The sequence below is a fragment of the Heterocephalus glaber genome, unplaced genomic scaffold (assembly GCF_053883595.1).
Source record: "Heterocephalus glaber isolate CG9 unplaced genomic scaffold, H.glaber_assembly_v1.0 deba00001553, whole genome shotgun sequence".
Classification (NCBI taxonomy): domain Eukaryota; kingdom Metazoa; phylum Chordata; class Mammalia; order Rodentia; family Bathyergidae; genus Heterocephalus; species Heterocephalus glaber.
The window spans coordinates 15,357,469-15,375,582 of NW_028258344.1; the positions used below are offsets into that span (position 1 = coordinate 15,357,469).

General features: G+C 36.7%; 1 pseudogene; it reads left to right on the forward strand.

Moving 5' to 3' along the window:
* The window catches only part of LOC101724857 (stress-70 protein, mitochondrial pseudogene), a 45,718-nt pseudogene extending 28,768 nt beyond the window's left edge, over positions 1–16,950 (forward strand).
* The last annotated feature ends 1,164 nt before the right edge of the window (positions 16,951–18,114 follow it).

Sequence of the window (18,114 nt, forward strand, 5' to 3'; positions counted from 1 at the left end):
GAAATGTCTGGATCTTTTTATTTCTTTCTTAAATGCTCATTTTCCTTCACTGTTAGTGAACATTACCTTCCCAGTTAGGGTTTGAAATCTCCTCGGGGTCATCACTGACACAAAAGTGTAGTCATATGGTACTACCGGTAGCAATACAAATTTTGTTCCATTAGGTAAACTTTAAAGGCTCCTGAAAAACACCAGCTAATCTAGGGCCTGGAATGATTGTAGTTAATATTTTCAATAGATAATGTTGAATATATTCCTAAATAATAGCAACAATAGCAGATGTGTTGAACTTTTATGATGTGCCATATCCAGTGCAGAACAATTTTATGTTCATTATCATTTTTTATTCTTACAACCCTCTTGTGTAGTATTATTGCACCATTTTTAATAGCTGGTGAAGGTAAAACTAGAGAAGGTGGAGAAGATATATGTAGGTACTAAATGTACTGAATGTATTTTATGATGTCATTTAGCTAGGTAGGTGTCATTAGCTTCCATTTTACAGACAAGAAAATAGACTGCACAAGACTTAGGGGGACTTACTGAATGCTTATGAGGTGTCAGGCTTTCTGGTAAGTGCATTTCTGGCATTGTTAGTTCAATTTCTTAGCCTCATACCAACCCTATCAGATAGATACAATTATTCCTACATTACGAATGAGAAAACTGAGGCTCAGCCATGTTAAATAATTGGCCCAAATTTGTTAGCTCAATGAACAAAAACAACAAGGAGGCAAAAGTAGTCTCATCTTTCCCTACAGTCCATGTTACTTCAAAGATACGATGTTTTCCTTCTGATAGTTTGCTCAAGGTCACAGAGTTAGCCTGCAGACTGGTATTTCTGACTCCTTTAAGTGAGGTTGTTCTTTCCACTGCATCTTCCTGATTACTCTGGGGGTTTAGTTTGTGTCACTATTGTGTCCTCTCCAAAGATAGAGAAAACAGGTCAAAGTTTGTTCTTTATGAGACATTTTCTTTTCCTTTTTTTCTTTTTTTGGTAGCGGGGATCGAACTTAGGACCTTGCACTTGCCAGGCAGGTGGCAGCACCACTGAGCTACATCCCCAGCCCTATGAGACATTTTCAATCTCCGTGATTTTTTTTTTCCCATTAAGTTTATTGGTACATTTTAGGTATAAAATACAGTTACATTCATCATTGGGATCTTGTACCATTATATGAGTATCTTAGTTCTTATTTTTTCCTCTTCCCCTGCCCTCCCTTCAGCCCCTCCACCCTTCCCTATTTTAGACTTTGTTTCCATTTTTTTCCTTTTCTCATATTTTTTCTTTTCCCTTTTTTCCTTTCCCCTACCCCTCCCACTTTCCCTGCTCCTTTAGACCTTCACTTCCTATTACACAATATCAATTATACATTTTTAAAATTACAGTATCAAGATCTAGAAGACATTACCACAGATTTTATAGAATTTAAAAGGATATAGAAAGGATATTTCAAAAATCTTTTTGAAATAAATTTGACAACTTCTAAAAAGTACCTTGGAAGACAAATTAATGAGACTAATTCTGGAGGAAATATATAATTTGAATAGCACCTATTAAAGAAAGTATATTCCTAGCTTGAAAACCTACCTATATGACAACAACAGGCTCATATACATTTTAACTGATAAATTATATCAAACAGTTAAAGCAGAAAAAAGAAGGAACACTTCTCCCCTCATTTTAGAAAATCAACATTGTGCTAATCCTAAAACTGGATAAAGATAATAGAAGAAAAAAGTATGAACATAGATAGAAATTTGTTTAAGAAAACAAACTATTAGAAGTCAGATCTGGAAGTATGTAGAAAGTGGTTTTATTATAGGGATGGCAGTGTTGGTTCAGCATTGGAGGATCCACCTCCAAAAGTCATCATTTTAACAGAGGAAAGGAAAAAGCCATATGATCCTGTCACTAGTTGGAGAAAAAGTATTGGCCTAAATTCTACAGCTGTTCATGGTAAAAGCTATCAGGAGACTAGAAGTAGAACAGAACCTTCTCAACAGATCAAAGACATGTACTCCATACTTCCAGCAAAAACACCTTATATGAATGGAGAAGATACAATGCTTTCTCCTTAAGGTGGGGGAACAAGGGCAAATGTGCCTACTCTTCATCTGTCCATTAAACTTTGAAACATAGGCCCTACCAAAATACTCTGGCAATAGAATGACACAATTAGGATAGGATTGGCAAGGTAGAAGCAAAATCTTTATATGCAGATGAAATGATCATCTACAGAGAAAATACTAAGAAATCTCTAGGAGCCCCTAGAACTTGTATTTGAATTTAGCAGGATTAGAAAACACAAGGTATATATAAAAATTCAGGTCTATGTATACTTGCTATAAATGAAGAATTGGATATTGAAATTTAAAAGTTATGTAGGAGTACAAAGGACCTAGAAAAGTGTATATAAAAAATCAGTGTTACAAGACATTTAGTACCTAATTTTAAGACTTCCTCTAAAGGTACAGTAATCAAGGCAGTGTTGGTATAAGGAAAGACATATAAATCATTGGAATAAAACAGAGAATCTAGAAATAGAACCACACATATATGGTCCACTGAGTTTTTTTTTTTGGTACCGGGGATTGAACTCGGGTCCTTGCGCTTGCAAGGCAGGCGGCAGAACCACTGAGCTATATCCCCTGCCCATGGTCCACTGAGTTTTGAAAGGTTATTTAACAGGTAACATTTCATAGAACATAAACTCAATTCAAGAAGAGTGGAAAAGATAGTGTTTTCAGCAAATGGCACTAGAACACCTGGTATCTGTATATAAAAAAATTAACCTCAACCCTTTATTTCCATACATAAAAATAACTTCAAAGGATCTATGAACCTAAATATGAAAGACTAAAACTATAAAACTTTTAGAAGAAATTATAAAGGAAAATGTTTATGATTTAGAGTAGGCAAGAATTTCCTAGGATATAAAAAATATGATGTATAAAAGAAGAAAATTGATAAATGAGATTCCATCAATATTTAGAACTTTAAATGACATCATTAAGAAAATGAAAAGTAGTCCTTAAACAGACCATATTTACAATGCATATAACCTATGACCAGAATATAAAATGAACTCTTATAGCTTATTAATAGACAACCCAATTAAAAAGTAGACACAAGAAGATGATAAATAGGCAGTACAGCACAAGGAAAGGTGTGCAACTCTAGAATCAGAAAAATACTAATCAGTGCAATAACAAGATCTCACTATACACTCATTAGGGAGATTTAAGTTAAAAGTTTTTGTTTTTGTTTTTAAGTTAAAAGTTTTAAAAGAACAAATGTCAGCTTAGGTGTGAACCAATTAGAACTTTCTAATACTGCTACTGTGGATGTAAAATGATAAAACTATTTTGGAAAACAATATAGAAATTTCTTGTATTACTGTTAAGAACCAACAGTCCTGTTCTTAAGTTTTTACTTGAGAGGAATGAAAACACATGTTCACAATAGATTTGTTCATACAAGTTGACTATCCCTTATCTGAAATTCTTGGGACCAGAGTGTTTCAGATTTTTGTTTGAAATCCACTTGATCTGCAAAGAGGATAGCTACTCCTGCTTTTTTTGGGGGGGGAGGGGTTCCTGTCACATGGAGTATTGTTTTCTACCCTTTAACTTTCAGACTGAGTTTCTTTTTTAATTAAATGTGCTTCTTGTATGAAGCATATTGTTGGATCTTGCTTCTTGACCCATTCTGCCAGTCTTTTGATTGTTAAGTTGAGACCATTAACATTGATGGCTATAACTCATACATATTGATTTATCATTGTCATGACTTTTTCTTTTTGTTGGATCCTCCCCCTTTGCTTTTAATTTCTTGTCGTGCCCAATGGATTCATTCTACTGGGCTTCCTGGGGTTGTGATCCTTGCTGCTTTTACTCAGGATGTTGTCGAAAATTTTTTGGAGTGCTGGTTTGGTATTCATGAAGTTCCAAAGGTGCTCTTTGTCATGAAAGTATCTCATTTCTCCATCAATTTTGAGATAGTTTTGCAGGGTACATCAATCTGGGTTTGAGGGTGTTTTCCTTTAGGGCTTGAAATACATCACTCCAAGCTCTTCTTGCCTTGAAGGTTTGCACTGAGAACTCTGCTGTGATTCTGATGGGCTTTCCTTTGTATGTGATTTGTTTCTTTTCTCTAACTGCTTGTAGAATTTTGTTCTTCTGTTGGTTTTCTAGAATATTAACTATTATATGCCTATGTTTATATTTTTTTTGATCAAGGCTATTTGGAGTCCTATATGCCTCACTTATCTGTATGTGAAGTTCTTTTCCTCTCCTTGGGAAGTTTTCTGCCATCACTTCTGTGAAGTTTTTTTAATGTCATCTGCACTCTCTCCTCTTTCTTCATTGACTCCAATAAGTCTTATGTTATTCTTCTTTGCATTGTCTAGCAGCTGCTGGATTGATTTCTCATGGTCCCTTACTATTTTAAAGCAATTTTTCTTTTCCTGATCACTAATTGCAATCTTATCTTCTGTATCTGAAATTGTGTCCTCACATTGGTTCATTCTGCTGCATAGACTTTCAATGGAGTTTTTAATCTCCTGGAAATCTGTTTGCATCTATTTTATGGATTCCATTTGTTTCCTATGTTGGGATTCCATCATGTTCTTCAGCTTCTCTATTTTTTTATCTGTGTTCTCTCTGGATTTATTAATCATGTCTTGCATTATGGGCACAATCTCTGTTGTTATCTGAGAAATTATTTCTGATTTCATTTTTCCCAGATCCTCTTTTGTTGCCAGTTCAGGGAGTCCAGGTGGTTGAGTATCACAATCTTCCATCTCATTTCCCTTTGGGGTTGTTTTAGGTGATCTGGAAGTCTGGTTTTGAAACTTGTTTACCTGTCTTGTCATTTCAGCAGGGGGTGGGGGTGCTGCTGGGGCCCACGTGTTTCACCTCCTCTGTGTTCGTGGGGGGCGGGGACCGTGGCCCAGAAGCCTCCTCTTGTGCCGTGGGAGCTCCTCAAATCCTCTGTCAATCACACGCCTTTAATCCCAGCATCATGCATTCCAGAGTTAACTACCTAGTTAGTAGAAGTTTCAGTCCATAATTGGGTGGCTCCAAGGCAGGGATAACAAACAGGCATGGCAGAGGAGGAACAACATGGTGCCCACAGAGTAGCAAAGGCAATAACCAAATTCCTGTGATCAAGCAGCCTTAAATACTCTTTTTCTCTGGACTAAATACTGTGACAGGAAATCCTTTAACCTTCATATATAGATTTTTTTTTTACCCTCTAGTATTTTTACTTATCCTTTTAAGTTTTATACCTCCTGCTACTGTTTTTAAAAAATTTTTATTTATTTTTTATTTTTTGGTTATCAGGGATTGAACTTGGGACCTTGTACTTGTGAGGCAGGTGGCAGAACAACTGAGCTAAATCCCTTGCCCTGTTTTTTTTTTAAAAGATAGCACAAACTGGCCTGTTCTAGAAAGCTATCTCCTGATAGGTCCGTAAGGTTCTTAGAGTATTGCTCTGAAGAAGGAGAAGCTTGTGAAACAATATGACCTAATTCCATCTTTATTATGTTCATATGATCTGGAGGTAATTGTCTTGGGAAGACAGTGATGAAAATTTCATAGCCCTGCAACTTATATTCCATATCCTGAAGGACTGAAATTTACCTGCATACTTGTACCTATAATATAAACCAAGTATGTTTCCAGGAAATTTCACTAAATAGGTAGGTGTCATTAGCTTGCATTTTACAGACAAGAAAATAGACGGCACAAGACTTGTTTGTTTTTGAGATGCCTTGCTTGACTTCCTCAGATTTTGTATATTCATAAACAACAGAGGAAACAGTCTAATTTTAACAATGAAAAACTATAACTTGCTGAGTGATACTGTGTGCTCTGGGATAAGCACAATCCTTAGGTTCTAGAGTGTTCCTGAGAAGAGAGTCACCAGCAGATGGCAATACCCCTACATGAAATTTCCTGCCAGGCAAATGGAAAGTGCCTGAAGTAAACTGACACCCCAGTGAAGTCACATGCCATTTCAGAGAAATCTGATAGCTTTGGCTGGGCAGAAGCCCATTGAACATCTCTCAGCTATTGTCTCTTCTCTCCATTCCATCTAACAATTCTCCAATTCAGCATTTTGTATATACCATCCTAAAGGTCACAAATGGCTACTAGGGTGGGTGCTTTGAATGTGGTCCAGAGTTTGGTTTGAGGAGCAGACATTTTAAACAAGTAACTTGTGTTGACTGCTCTCAGCACCAACTTTGATGGCACTAGTTGTTGTATTTACTTCCATGGTCTCCTGGTGTTCCATAATGCGTAGTTTTGGGATGCTGAGCATTGAATTACAAGAACTTAGGAGCAAACACTGAGGCAGGATATGTTGTTGGTGTTTTATTTAAAGAAGAAATTTGTAGCTTTCCTCACAGCACCGCAGCTCTTTGAATTTGGTTGGCTGGTTTAGTGCTCCTCTTTTTCTTTGTCAGCTGCTGACAGGGCCCAATAGTAGGCTCCTGGGATAACTCTGGACTTTTTGCTTACAAAAACTACTTGCAAAGTATAGTGACTTCCAGAAAGAGGTTGAAATATGGAAACTTTAAAGTAATTTGGTATTTTGGGGGCATATTTTAGGACTTATTCTCTTTGTAGGTAATTTCTCTGGGTTTATATTTTTTTCTCATTGATGTTATTAGTGAGTTGCTTTGGTCTATAGTAGAAACCTATCTCAAACTGGTTTAAATAATATTGATATTTGTTATTTTCTTCATTAGGCAATCCTGAGATATATTTAATCTTTGGGGTTGGTTAATTTAGTGACTAAGCAGTGTTATTGAATACAGATCCTTCTATATTTCTGCTTTGACATCCATGTGCTCATAATATGGCAGTTCAGTATCATCCAAGAATAAAGATACATTTGTTCCCTAAAACCTGAGAAACTTGTGCATCCTTCAACTAACCACTGGCAAAGGGATAAGAATGAACATGCTAACCTACAATAATCATTTGGACTGGCATGAAAGCTATGAAAAGCTATGGAGAAATTCACAATGTTTTACTACAGGGTCTGTGGAGCTTATTTGTACTTCAAATCTGTTTTAAAGTTGATCTGTTTATTCTTTTAGTCCTTAGGAAATTAGAAGAAAAAAATGTGAAAAGAATAGTTATTTGTGGCTGAAAGATAGATGTAAAATGCCTTTTTTCAGAGTAAAAATTCTGTCTAAATTCACAGGATTTGGGGCAGGTCAGTAGCTAAAAATGTATCATTGTGTCTATACTTTACAAAAATTACTTGTGGCATTATTTGAACTAAGGAAAGCAGACTTTTATTTCAATAATGCCAAGAAATGAAAAAACGACCCCAGGGTTTTTTTTCCCCATTAAGTTTATTGGTACAGTTTAGGTATAAAATACAGTTACATTCATCATTGGGATCTTGTACCATTACATGAGTATCTTAGTTCTTTTTCTTTTCCCCTTCCCCTGCCCACCCTTCCCTATTTGCAAAGACTTTGTTTCCATTTTTCCTTTTCTCATATTATTTCTTTTCCCCTTTTTCCTTTCCCCTACCCCTCCCACTTCCCCTGCCCCTTTAGAGCTTTTCTTCTTATTACACAATATCAATTATAAATTTTTAAAATTACAATATCAAGATCTAGGAGAGATTACCACAGATTTAACAGAATATAAAAGGATATAGAAAGGATATTTCAAAAATCTGTTTTGAAATAAATTTGACAACTTCTAAGAAGTACCTTGGAAGAGAAATTAATGAAATTAACTCTGGAGGAAATATAAAATTTGAATAGCACCTATTAAAGAAAGTATATTCCTAGCTTGAAAACCTACCTATATGACAACAGCAGGCTCATAAACATTTTGACTGATAAATTAGATCAAACATTTAAAGCAGAAAAAAGAAGGAACACTTCTCCCCTCATTTTAGGAACAAAACATTGTGCTAATCCTAAAACTGGATAAAGATAATAGAAGAAAAAAGTATGAACATGGATAGAAATTTGTTTAAGAAAACAAACTATTAGAAGTCAGATCTGGCAGTATATAGAAAGTGGTTTTATTATAGGGATGGCAGTGTTGGTTCAGCATTGGAAGATCCACCTCCAAAAGTCATCATTTTAACAGAGGAAAGGAAAAAGCCATATGATCCTGTCACTAGTTGGAGAAAAAGTATTGGCCTAAATTCTACAGCTGTTCATGGTAAAAGCTATCAGAAGACTAGAAGTAGAACAGAACCTTCTCAACAGATCAAAGACATGTGGTCTATACTTCCAGCAGAAATGCCTTATATGAATGGAGAAGATAAAATGCTTTCTCCCTCAGGTGGGGAACAAGGGCAGATATGCTTACTCTTTATCTGTCCATTAAACTTTGAAACCTAGGCCCCACCAAAATAGTCTGGCAATAAAATGACACAATTAGGATAGAATTGGCAAGGTAGAAGCAAAATCTTTATATGTAGATGAAATGATCATCTACAGAGAAAATACTGAGAAATCCCTAAGAGCCCCTAGAACTTGTATTTGAATTTAGCAGGATTAGAAAACACAAGGTATATATAAAAATTCAGGTCTGTGTATACGTGCTATAAATGAAGAATTGGATATTGAAATTTAAAAGTTATGTAGGAGTACAAAGGACCTAGAAAAGTTAAAAAAAAAGACAAAAAACAGCATTGGAAGACATTTAGTACCTAATTTTAAGACTTCTTCTAAAGCTGCAGTAATCAAGGGAGTGTTGGTGTAAGGAAAAACATATAGATCATTGGACTAAAACAGAGAATCTAGAAATAGAGCCACACATATATGGTCCACTGAGATTTGAAAGATTATTTAACATTAACATTTTATAGAATATAAACTCAATTCAAGAGTCGAGGAAGAGATAGTGTTTTCATCAAATGGCACTAGAACACCTGGTATCTGTATATAAAAAATTAACCTCAACCCTTTATTTCCATACATGAAAATAACTTGAAGGGACCTATGAACCTAAATATGAAAGCCTAAAAGTGTTAAACTTTAAGAAGAAATTATAAGGGAAAATGTTTATGAATTTAGGGTAAGCAAGAACTTCCTAGGATACAAAAAACATGATGTATAAAAGAAAAAAAGTGATAAATGAGATTCCATCAAAATTTAGAACTTTAAATGACATCATTAAAATGAAAAGTAGTCCTTAAACAGACCATATTTACAATGCATACAACCTATGACCAGAATATATAAAGAACTCTTACAGCTCATTAATAGCCAGCCCAATTAAAAAGTAGACATAAGAAGATGATAAATAGCCAGTACACCACAAGGAAAGGTGTGCAACTCTAGAATCAGAAAAATCCTAATCAGTACAATAACAAGATTGAATTATACATTCATTAGGGAGATGAAGTTAAAAGTTTTAAAAGCCTTGTCATGACTTTTATTTTTTGTTGGATTCTCCCCATTTGCATTTAATTTGTGATGCCCAATGGATTCATTCTGCTGGGTTTCCTGGGGTTGTGATCCTCACTGTCTTTTCCTAGGATATTGTCTAAAATTTTTTGGAGTGCTGGTTTCGTATTCATGAAGTTCCTGAGGTGCTCTTTATCATGAAAATATCTTATTTCTCCATCAATTTTGAAAGATAGTTTTTCAGGGTACATCAATCTGGGTTGGAGGCTGTTTTCCTTTAGGGCTTGAAATACATCACTCCAAGGTCTTCTTGCCTTGAGGCTTTGCATTGAGAAGTCTGCTGTGATTCTGATGGGCTTTCCTTTGTATGTGATTTGTTTCTTTTCTCTCACTGCTTGTAGAACTTTGTTCTTCTGTTGGGTTTCTGGAATCTTAACAATTGTATGCCTATGTGTAGATTTTTTTTGATCAAGGCTAGCTGGAGTCCTATATGTCTCACTTATCTGTATGTCAACTTCTTTTCCCCTCCTTGGGAAGTTTTCTGCCATGACTTCTGTGAACAGTTTTTTTTATGTCATCTGTACTCTCTCCTCTTTCTTCATTGACTCCAATAAGTCTTATGTTATTCTTCTTTGCATTGTCTAGCAGCTGCTGGATTGATTTCTCATGGTCCCTTACAATTTTAAAGCAATTTTTCTTTTCCTGCTCATTAATTGCAATCTTTTCTTCTATATCTGAAATTCTATCCTCATATTGGTTCATTCTGCTGCACAGACTTTCGATGGAGTTTTTAATATCCTGGAAATCTTTTTGCGTATGGTTTATGGATTCCATTTGTTTCCTGTGTTGGGATTCCATCATGTTCCTCAAATCCTCAATTTTTTTTATCTGTGTCCTCTCTAGATTTATTAATCATGTCTTGCACCATGAGCACAATCTTTGCTGTTATCTGAATAATTATTTCTGATTTCATTTTTCTCAGATCTCTTTTGTTGCCCATTCAGAAAGTCCAGGTGGTTGGTTGAGTGTCAGATTCTTCCATCTCATTTCCCTTTGGGGTTGCTATAGGTGATCTGGAAGTCTGTTTTTGAGGCTTGTTTTTGTGTCTTCTCATTTCCACGGTGGGGTGGGGTGTGCTTCTGGCACTCATGCGGCTCACCTTCTCTGCCCTAGGAGCATGGGATGGAAGTGGGGAAGCTTCCTTCCAGGTGCTGGGACTGGCTCAGCTTCTCTGACCCCAAGTTTTAAAGAAAACTTATATCTAGAACTAGTGTTCTGTAATTATATAATCATGGCTCTCCATCTTTATGTTCTAGGTCCATTTGCCAACTCTGAAAAGGAATAAGTAAATTCTTTCTTAGCTTTCAACAAGGATTTAATTCAACATAAATAGTTCTGGTTAGTTGAATACCTACTGCAAACAAGAATTCATAATTTATTGTGTCCAAGTCAATAATTTTATAACCTATTTGATATTTTAAAAATAATTTTTTGACAATATCTTCAAACATATAAAAATTTCAAGAATAGTACAAAAGTCTTATAGACTTAATAACCAAATTCTGTCAAGTAGCTGGTTACAAGGTCAACACACAAAAATCAATAGCTTTCCTCTACACCAATGACAGACTCACTGAGAGAGAAATAGGGCAAATAATTCCTTTCACAATAGCATCCAAAAAACTGAAATACCTAGGAATCATCCTAACGAAAGAAATCAAAGACCTCTTCTCTGAAAACTATGGCACTCTGAAAAGAGAGATTGAAGATGATATCAGAAAATGGACAGACATCACCTGCTCCTGGGTAGGAAGGATTAATAGAGTGAAAATGGCCATACTTCCAAAACTGCTCTATAGATTTAATGCAATTCCAATTGAGATCCCAGCAGCATACTTCATAGACCTTGAGAAAACAATCCAAAAATTCATTTGGAACAAGAAGAGACCCAGAATAGCAAAAGCAATTCTAGGTAACAGAGACATGGCACATGGCAGGGGGTATCACAATCCCCAACCTGCAACTCTACTACAAAGCTACTGTGATAAAAGCAGCATGGTACTGGCAAAGAAACAGACCTGAGGACCAATGGAACAGATTAGAAGATGCAGAAACAATGCCAGACACACTCAGCCATCTCATCTTCGACAAAGGAGCCAAACACCCTCACTGGAGGAAAGATAGCCTCTTTAATAAATGGTGCTGGAAAAATTGGGCTTCAACTTGCCAAAGATTAAAACTAGACCTGTATCTCTCACCATGCACTAAACTAAAATCAAAATGGATTAAAGATCTAAATATTAAAATAGAAACTCTGAACCAGTTGGAACAGAGGTTAGGTAGAACCCTTGAAGACATCAGTGTAGGAAAAGATTTTATGAACAAAATCTCAGTTGCCCGTGAACTAGCACAAACAATCAACAAATGGGATCTCTTCTTATTAAAAGGCTTCTGCACAGCAAGAGAAACCACCAGCAGTGTGAAGAGACAACCTACAATGTGGGAAAAAATCTTCACCTGCTCTTCCTCAGACAAAGGTCTACTATCTTGAATCTATAAAGAACTTAAAAAGATCAGACCTCCCAAATTGAAAGACCCAATCCAAAAATGGGCATCTGAAATGAACAGACAATTCTCAGACAAAGAAGTAGAAATAGCAAATAAATACATGAAAAAATGTTCAACATCACTGGTCATTTGAGAGATGCAAATGAAAACAATGGTGGGATTCCACCGCACTCCAGAAAGAATGGCTGCTATCATGAAATCAACCAATAACAAATGCTGGTGGGGCTGTGGGGAAAGAGGAACCCTGCTCCACTGCTGGTGGGAGTGTAGACTGGTGCAAGCACTGTGGAAATCAGTATGGAGATACCTCAAAGAACTAGGACTGGAAGTCCCATTTGACCCCCCTATTCCACTGCTGGGGATCATCCCCAAAGAATTAAAAGAATCATACCACAGTGATATATGTGCACCCATGTTCATAGCAGCACAGTTTGTAATAGCTAAAACTTAGAAACAGCCCAAATGCCCATCAACTGGAGACTGGATCAAGAAAATGTGGTTTTTTCTATAAAATGGAGTACTACTCAGCCATAAAAAATGAGAAATTAGAGACATTTATAGCTAAGTGGATGCACATTGAGGCAATACTCTTAAGTGAAATAAATAGGACACACATGAATAAATTCCGAATAGTTTCTCTGGTATGAGAAACTGAAAGTGTAAATAAGGACTAAATGTATAACAGGTAATGTGAAATAGGAAGAAAAGGGGCAAAGGGGAAGGAAGTGGGAGGGCTAGAGGGAAGAATAGAAGGGAATGGGATTAATATGAGAAAATGGAAAAATAGGAACAAAATCTTTGTAAATAGGGGAGGAATGGAGGGGTTGAAGGGAGGGCTGGGCAAGGGTGAAAAACAAGAACCAAGAGAGACTATGTAAAGGTGCAAATTTCCAATGATGAATGTCATTATATTGTATACCTGAAATGTACCAATGATTAGAATGAATAATCGATAATGTAAAATAGAAAGAAAAGGTCCAAAGGGGTAGGGGTAGTGGGAGGGGCAGGGGAAAGGAAAGAAGGGAAAGGAAAAATAATGAGAAATGGAAAAAATGGAAATAAAGTCTTTGTAAATAGGGAAGGGTGGAGGGCGTGAAGGGAGGGCTAAGAATGGGGAAAAAATAAGAACCAAGATGCATTATGTAAAGGTACAATTCCCAATGAGAAATGTAATTGTGTTGTATACTTACAATGTACCAATAAAAGAATTTAATAAAAAAAAAAGTATAGCACAAAAAACTCTTGGATACTCTTTGGCCATTAAAATTTCACCAATTGCCTCACTGGTGTCTCTTATACCATAAAAATAGTCACTTGCTGCAATGAGTAGTCATATATTTCTAGGTTCTTTCCATTTGTTTTTTAGTTTTTCCTTGATTTTCAGATGGCTGACATGTTTTAAGGTCACAGGTAGATTCTTTGTAGAAATGTCCTTGATTGGAGTTTTCTTCATGACCAGGTTATATAGTTTCTGAAAAAAATTTACAAAAGAGATGATATGTTTTTCTTGCACTTCACTTGAGTGATATTGACTTCCCTTTTATTGGTGGTATGAATTCTCATTACTTGATTAATCTAATGACTTCCAGGAGTCTTCACTGTAATTGACTTCTTGTTCTTTTATAATTAAATATTTTATACGGAAATAGTTTGAAAATATATAAATAACTTTTAAATCTCACTCTTATCCAGTAACTTTAGCATATTTTGATATTTTGGCTGAATTAATAATTATGGTTATGGTGTCTAATTGATATCTAATTCCATCATTCCTTCAATATTTATTAGCTGTTATACTATATTTAAAGCTTCCTTTTCTTACCATTTATTCACTTATTTATTTAGATCAGCATAGGCTAATGGATCCCTGTTTTATTCAATGGTTTATCATCTGTTATTTTCATTAGCATTTTGGTTTTAAATTGTTCCAGATTTGGCTATGAGATGCCCCTTAAAATTAGTTTTAGTATCCTTTTGACATTCTTTTAGCTTTTCCTTACTGTCTGCTTCCATAAGATGTCTCAGGCTTATCTTGTATTTTCTTTGCCCAGCTCTGAATGTAGCCATTTCTCCAAGAAGCCCAAGTTTCTTTGACTGTAGAGAGGAATTCACAAGCTAAAATTGGAGTGATAGATGTTAGATGTGCTCATTGCTATTTGGTATTGGTGTTCCCAGGATGGAGATATGAAATATCCACATGTATGTTTGTATTTACTGAAGCCATGAATTCATACTGATAGCTCTAATTCAATACCATATGGTGCTTCTCAGTCCTTGAGAAATCTGGTTCCCATTATAATCAATATACATTTAAATTTACTGGATGTTTTTGGTGTTTAGTCATCTACTGGCCTTTTCTGGCTGTCCTGCTCCCTAACTCCATCATGTTTACATGGACTGCCACTATCAGCGGCAACAGGCTACCTGTTGTCACCTCGTTCAAATACCATCTTCAAAAGGCCACCATTATTGAGTTTCTTACACTGCCTTTCTACTCAGGCCCATTATAATCCTCCTTTGAGTCACTATTTCTGTTCTTCTGTGGTCTACCTGATGACTTTTGGACTGAAGAAGGAGAAAAGAAAGGAAAAAAAATGGAGAACTAAGAAATCACGAATTAAAATAAAAAATGGATATTTTGACTATAATTAAGTTAGGATACAAATCCATGACTTCCTATTTATTCTTCATTATTTTCTTTTAAGTTTCATATTAAAATCTACATCGCATAGCGCAGTTTACGGCCACCTAAACACCTGTTACCTTCTTCGTGTTCCCTCCGTGTAGCCGCCAGGATAAGCACCAGCCGAGCCGCAGGAGCCATCTCGTGGGGGCCGCCGCCTCCCGGGCACGGTCGCCCGCCACCAGGATGGCTAGAATGGCCTCAGTCATGAGGCATTTAGATTTGCTTCAAGGAGAGATTATGCATCAGAAGCAACTAAGGGTTCAGTTGTTGGTATTGATTTGGGTTCTACCAACTCCTGTCCGGCAGTAATGGAGGGTAAACAAGCAAAGGTGCTGGAGAATGCCGAAGGTGCCAGAACCACCCCTTCTGTGGTTGCCTTTACAGCAGATAAGGAGCGACTTGTTGGCATGCCAGCAAAGCGACAGGCTGTCACCAACCCAAACAATACTTTCTATGCCACCAAGCGTCTCATTGGCCGGCGCTATGATGACCCTGAAGTACAGAAAGACATTAAAAATGTACCTTTAAAACTGTACGTGCCTCCAGTGGTGATATCTGGGTTGAGGCTCATGGAAAACTCTATTCTACAAGTCAGACTGGAGCATTTGTGTTGATGAAAATGAAAGAGACTGCAGAAAATTACTTGGGGCACACTGCAAAAAATGCTGTGATCACTGTCCCTGCTTATTTCAATCACTCACAGAGACAGGCCGCTAAGGATGCTGGCCAGATATATGGACTGAATGTGCTTCGGGTGATTAATGAACCAACAGCCGCTGCTCTGGTGTATGGTCTAGACAAATCTGAAGACACAATCATTGCTGTATCATTGCTGTATATGATTTAGGTGGTGGAACTTTTGATATTGCTATCCCGGAAATTCAGAAAGGAGTATTTGAAGTGAAATCTACCAATGGGGACACTTTCTTAGGTGGTGAAGACTTTGACCGGGCCTTGTTATGACACATTGTGAAGGAGTTCAAGAGAGAGACAGGAGTTGATTTGACCGAAGACCACAGGGCACTTCAAAGGGCCCGGGAAGCTGCTGAGAAGGCTGTGTGAACTCTCTTCATCTGGGCAGACTGACACTAACTTGCCATATCTTACAATGGGTGCTTCTGGACCCAAACATTTGAATATGAAGCTGACCCAAGCTCAGTTTGAGGGAATTGTCACTGATCTAATCAAGAGGACTATTGCTCCATGCCAGAAAGCGATGCAGGATGCCGAAGTCAGCAAGAGTGACATAGGAGAAGTGACTCTTGTTGGGGGAATGACTAGGACGCCTAAGGTTCAGCAGACTGTACAGGATCTTCTTGGCTGAGTTCCAAGTAAAGCTGTCAATCCTGATGAGCTGTGGCCACTGGAGCTGGGATTCAAGGAGGTGCGTTGGCTGGTGACGTCACAGATGTGCTGCTCCTGGATGTCACTCCTCTGTTTCTGGGTATTGAGACTCTGGGAGGTGTCTTTACCAAACTTATTAACAGGAATACCACCATTCCAACCAAGAAGAGCCAGATGTTTTCTACTGCTGCTGATGGACAGACTCAAGTGGAGATTAAAGTGTGTCAGGGTGAGAGAGAGATGGCTGGAGACAAGCTTCTTGGGCAGTTTACTTTGGTTGGCATTCCCCCAGCCCCTCGTGGAGTCCCTCAAATCAAAGTTACATTTGACATTGATGCCAATGGGATTGTACATGTTTCTGCCAAAGATAAGGCAGCAGATTGTAATCCAGTCTTCTGGTGGTTTAAGCAAAGATGATATAGAAAATATGGTTAAAAATGCAGAAAAGTATGCTGAGGAAGACCAGTGAAAGAAGGAACGAGTTGAAGCAGTTAATATGGCTGAAGGAATAATTCATGACACAGAAACAAAGATGGAAGAGTTCAAGGACCAACTGCCTACTGATGAGTGCAACAAGCTAAAGGAAGAGATTTCCAAAATGAGGGAGCTCTTGGCTCGAAAAGACAGTGAGACAGGAGAAAACATCAGGCAGGCAGCATCTTCTCTCTTGCAGACATCACTGAAGCTCTTTGAAATGGCATACAAAAAGATGGCATCTGAAAGAGAAGGCTCTGGAAGTTCTGGCACTGGAGAACCAAAGGAAGATCAAAAGGAGGAGAAACAGTAATAGTAGCAGTATATTTTGGAGTCAAAAGGACAACGTACTATGAAGCTTGGGAGTAGAGGGACTTCCTGAGCAGAAATGGGCAAACTTCAGTCTTTTTACTGTGTTTTTGCAGTATTCTATATATAATTTCCTTAATATGTAAATTTAGTGACAATTAGCTAATGATCTTTAATGGATGATAATTCTAACAGTACAGAGTTCACATTGTTCTGTCCCTACTCTGTCATTTTTCTATTGCATGTAAAGGGGGAATAGAATGATTAATTACTGATCATTTTTAAAAAATATACTTTAACAGAAAATTAGCATAATTTATTTTTCAAAAGAGAAAGAAACAGGCTTAAATTACTGTAAAAATGATTCAGTGGTTGCATGTAACCTGAATTTGTTATATGAAGCCATACACACCAGTCCTAATATAGCAGATAAATGCAGTCTTCTACTATGAATGTCTCAAAAATAAGTACAGTACGGGCTCTGGTTTAAATTGACTCAGTTGCTTGTTATATGGCTGATGTAAGTTATATAACTTACTTAAACTCTATCTTCCTTATGCCTCATCTGTAAATAATAAGTCACAGCAGTAGCTTCCTTACAAAATGACTTTGAATACTGAGTTGATAAATGTAGAGTTCTTAGAATAATGTCTGATACTTAGCAAACACTATCATTATAGTAGCTATTATTATTTTATAATCATTTTTGTGTTTAAATATCCCATTTTGGACAAATGTTTGTCATTTTAGCATCTCATACTTCTAACTTCTTTAAAAGTTGCCCTAAAAACTGCTATAACCTGAATATTTATGTCCTCTCAAGTTCATATATTGAAATTTGGTATTTGGAGGTAGGGCCCTTGGGAAATAATCAGATCATGAAAGTGGAACCCAAAGGAATGGGATTAGCATCTTTATAAGAAGAATCCAGAGAACAATTTCACCATTTGAGGGTGCATACAGAAGTCAGCAGTCTGCAACCTGAAAAGGGGCATTCAACGGACCTGACCATGCTGGCATCTTGATCTCAGACTTTCAGCTCCTAGAACTGTGGAGAAATAAACTCCTGTTTTTTATAATCCCTCCAGCGTATGGTGCTTAGTTGCAGATGTGAAAGTGACCAAGATACAAAATTTCTCTAAACTTTATTTTTAAATTATTTTTCCTTTATAATATTTCAATATTATTTCAATATTCAAACAATATTTGCTTCTTTATGTAAACTATTGATTAAATTTTTCTTCTTCTTCTCTTCCTGCATAGGCTTTCTCTTGACAATTAGTTATTTTGCTAGCTATCCATTAATGCCCATGTAACTCTAATCTGTTTTTG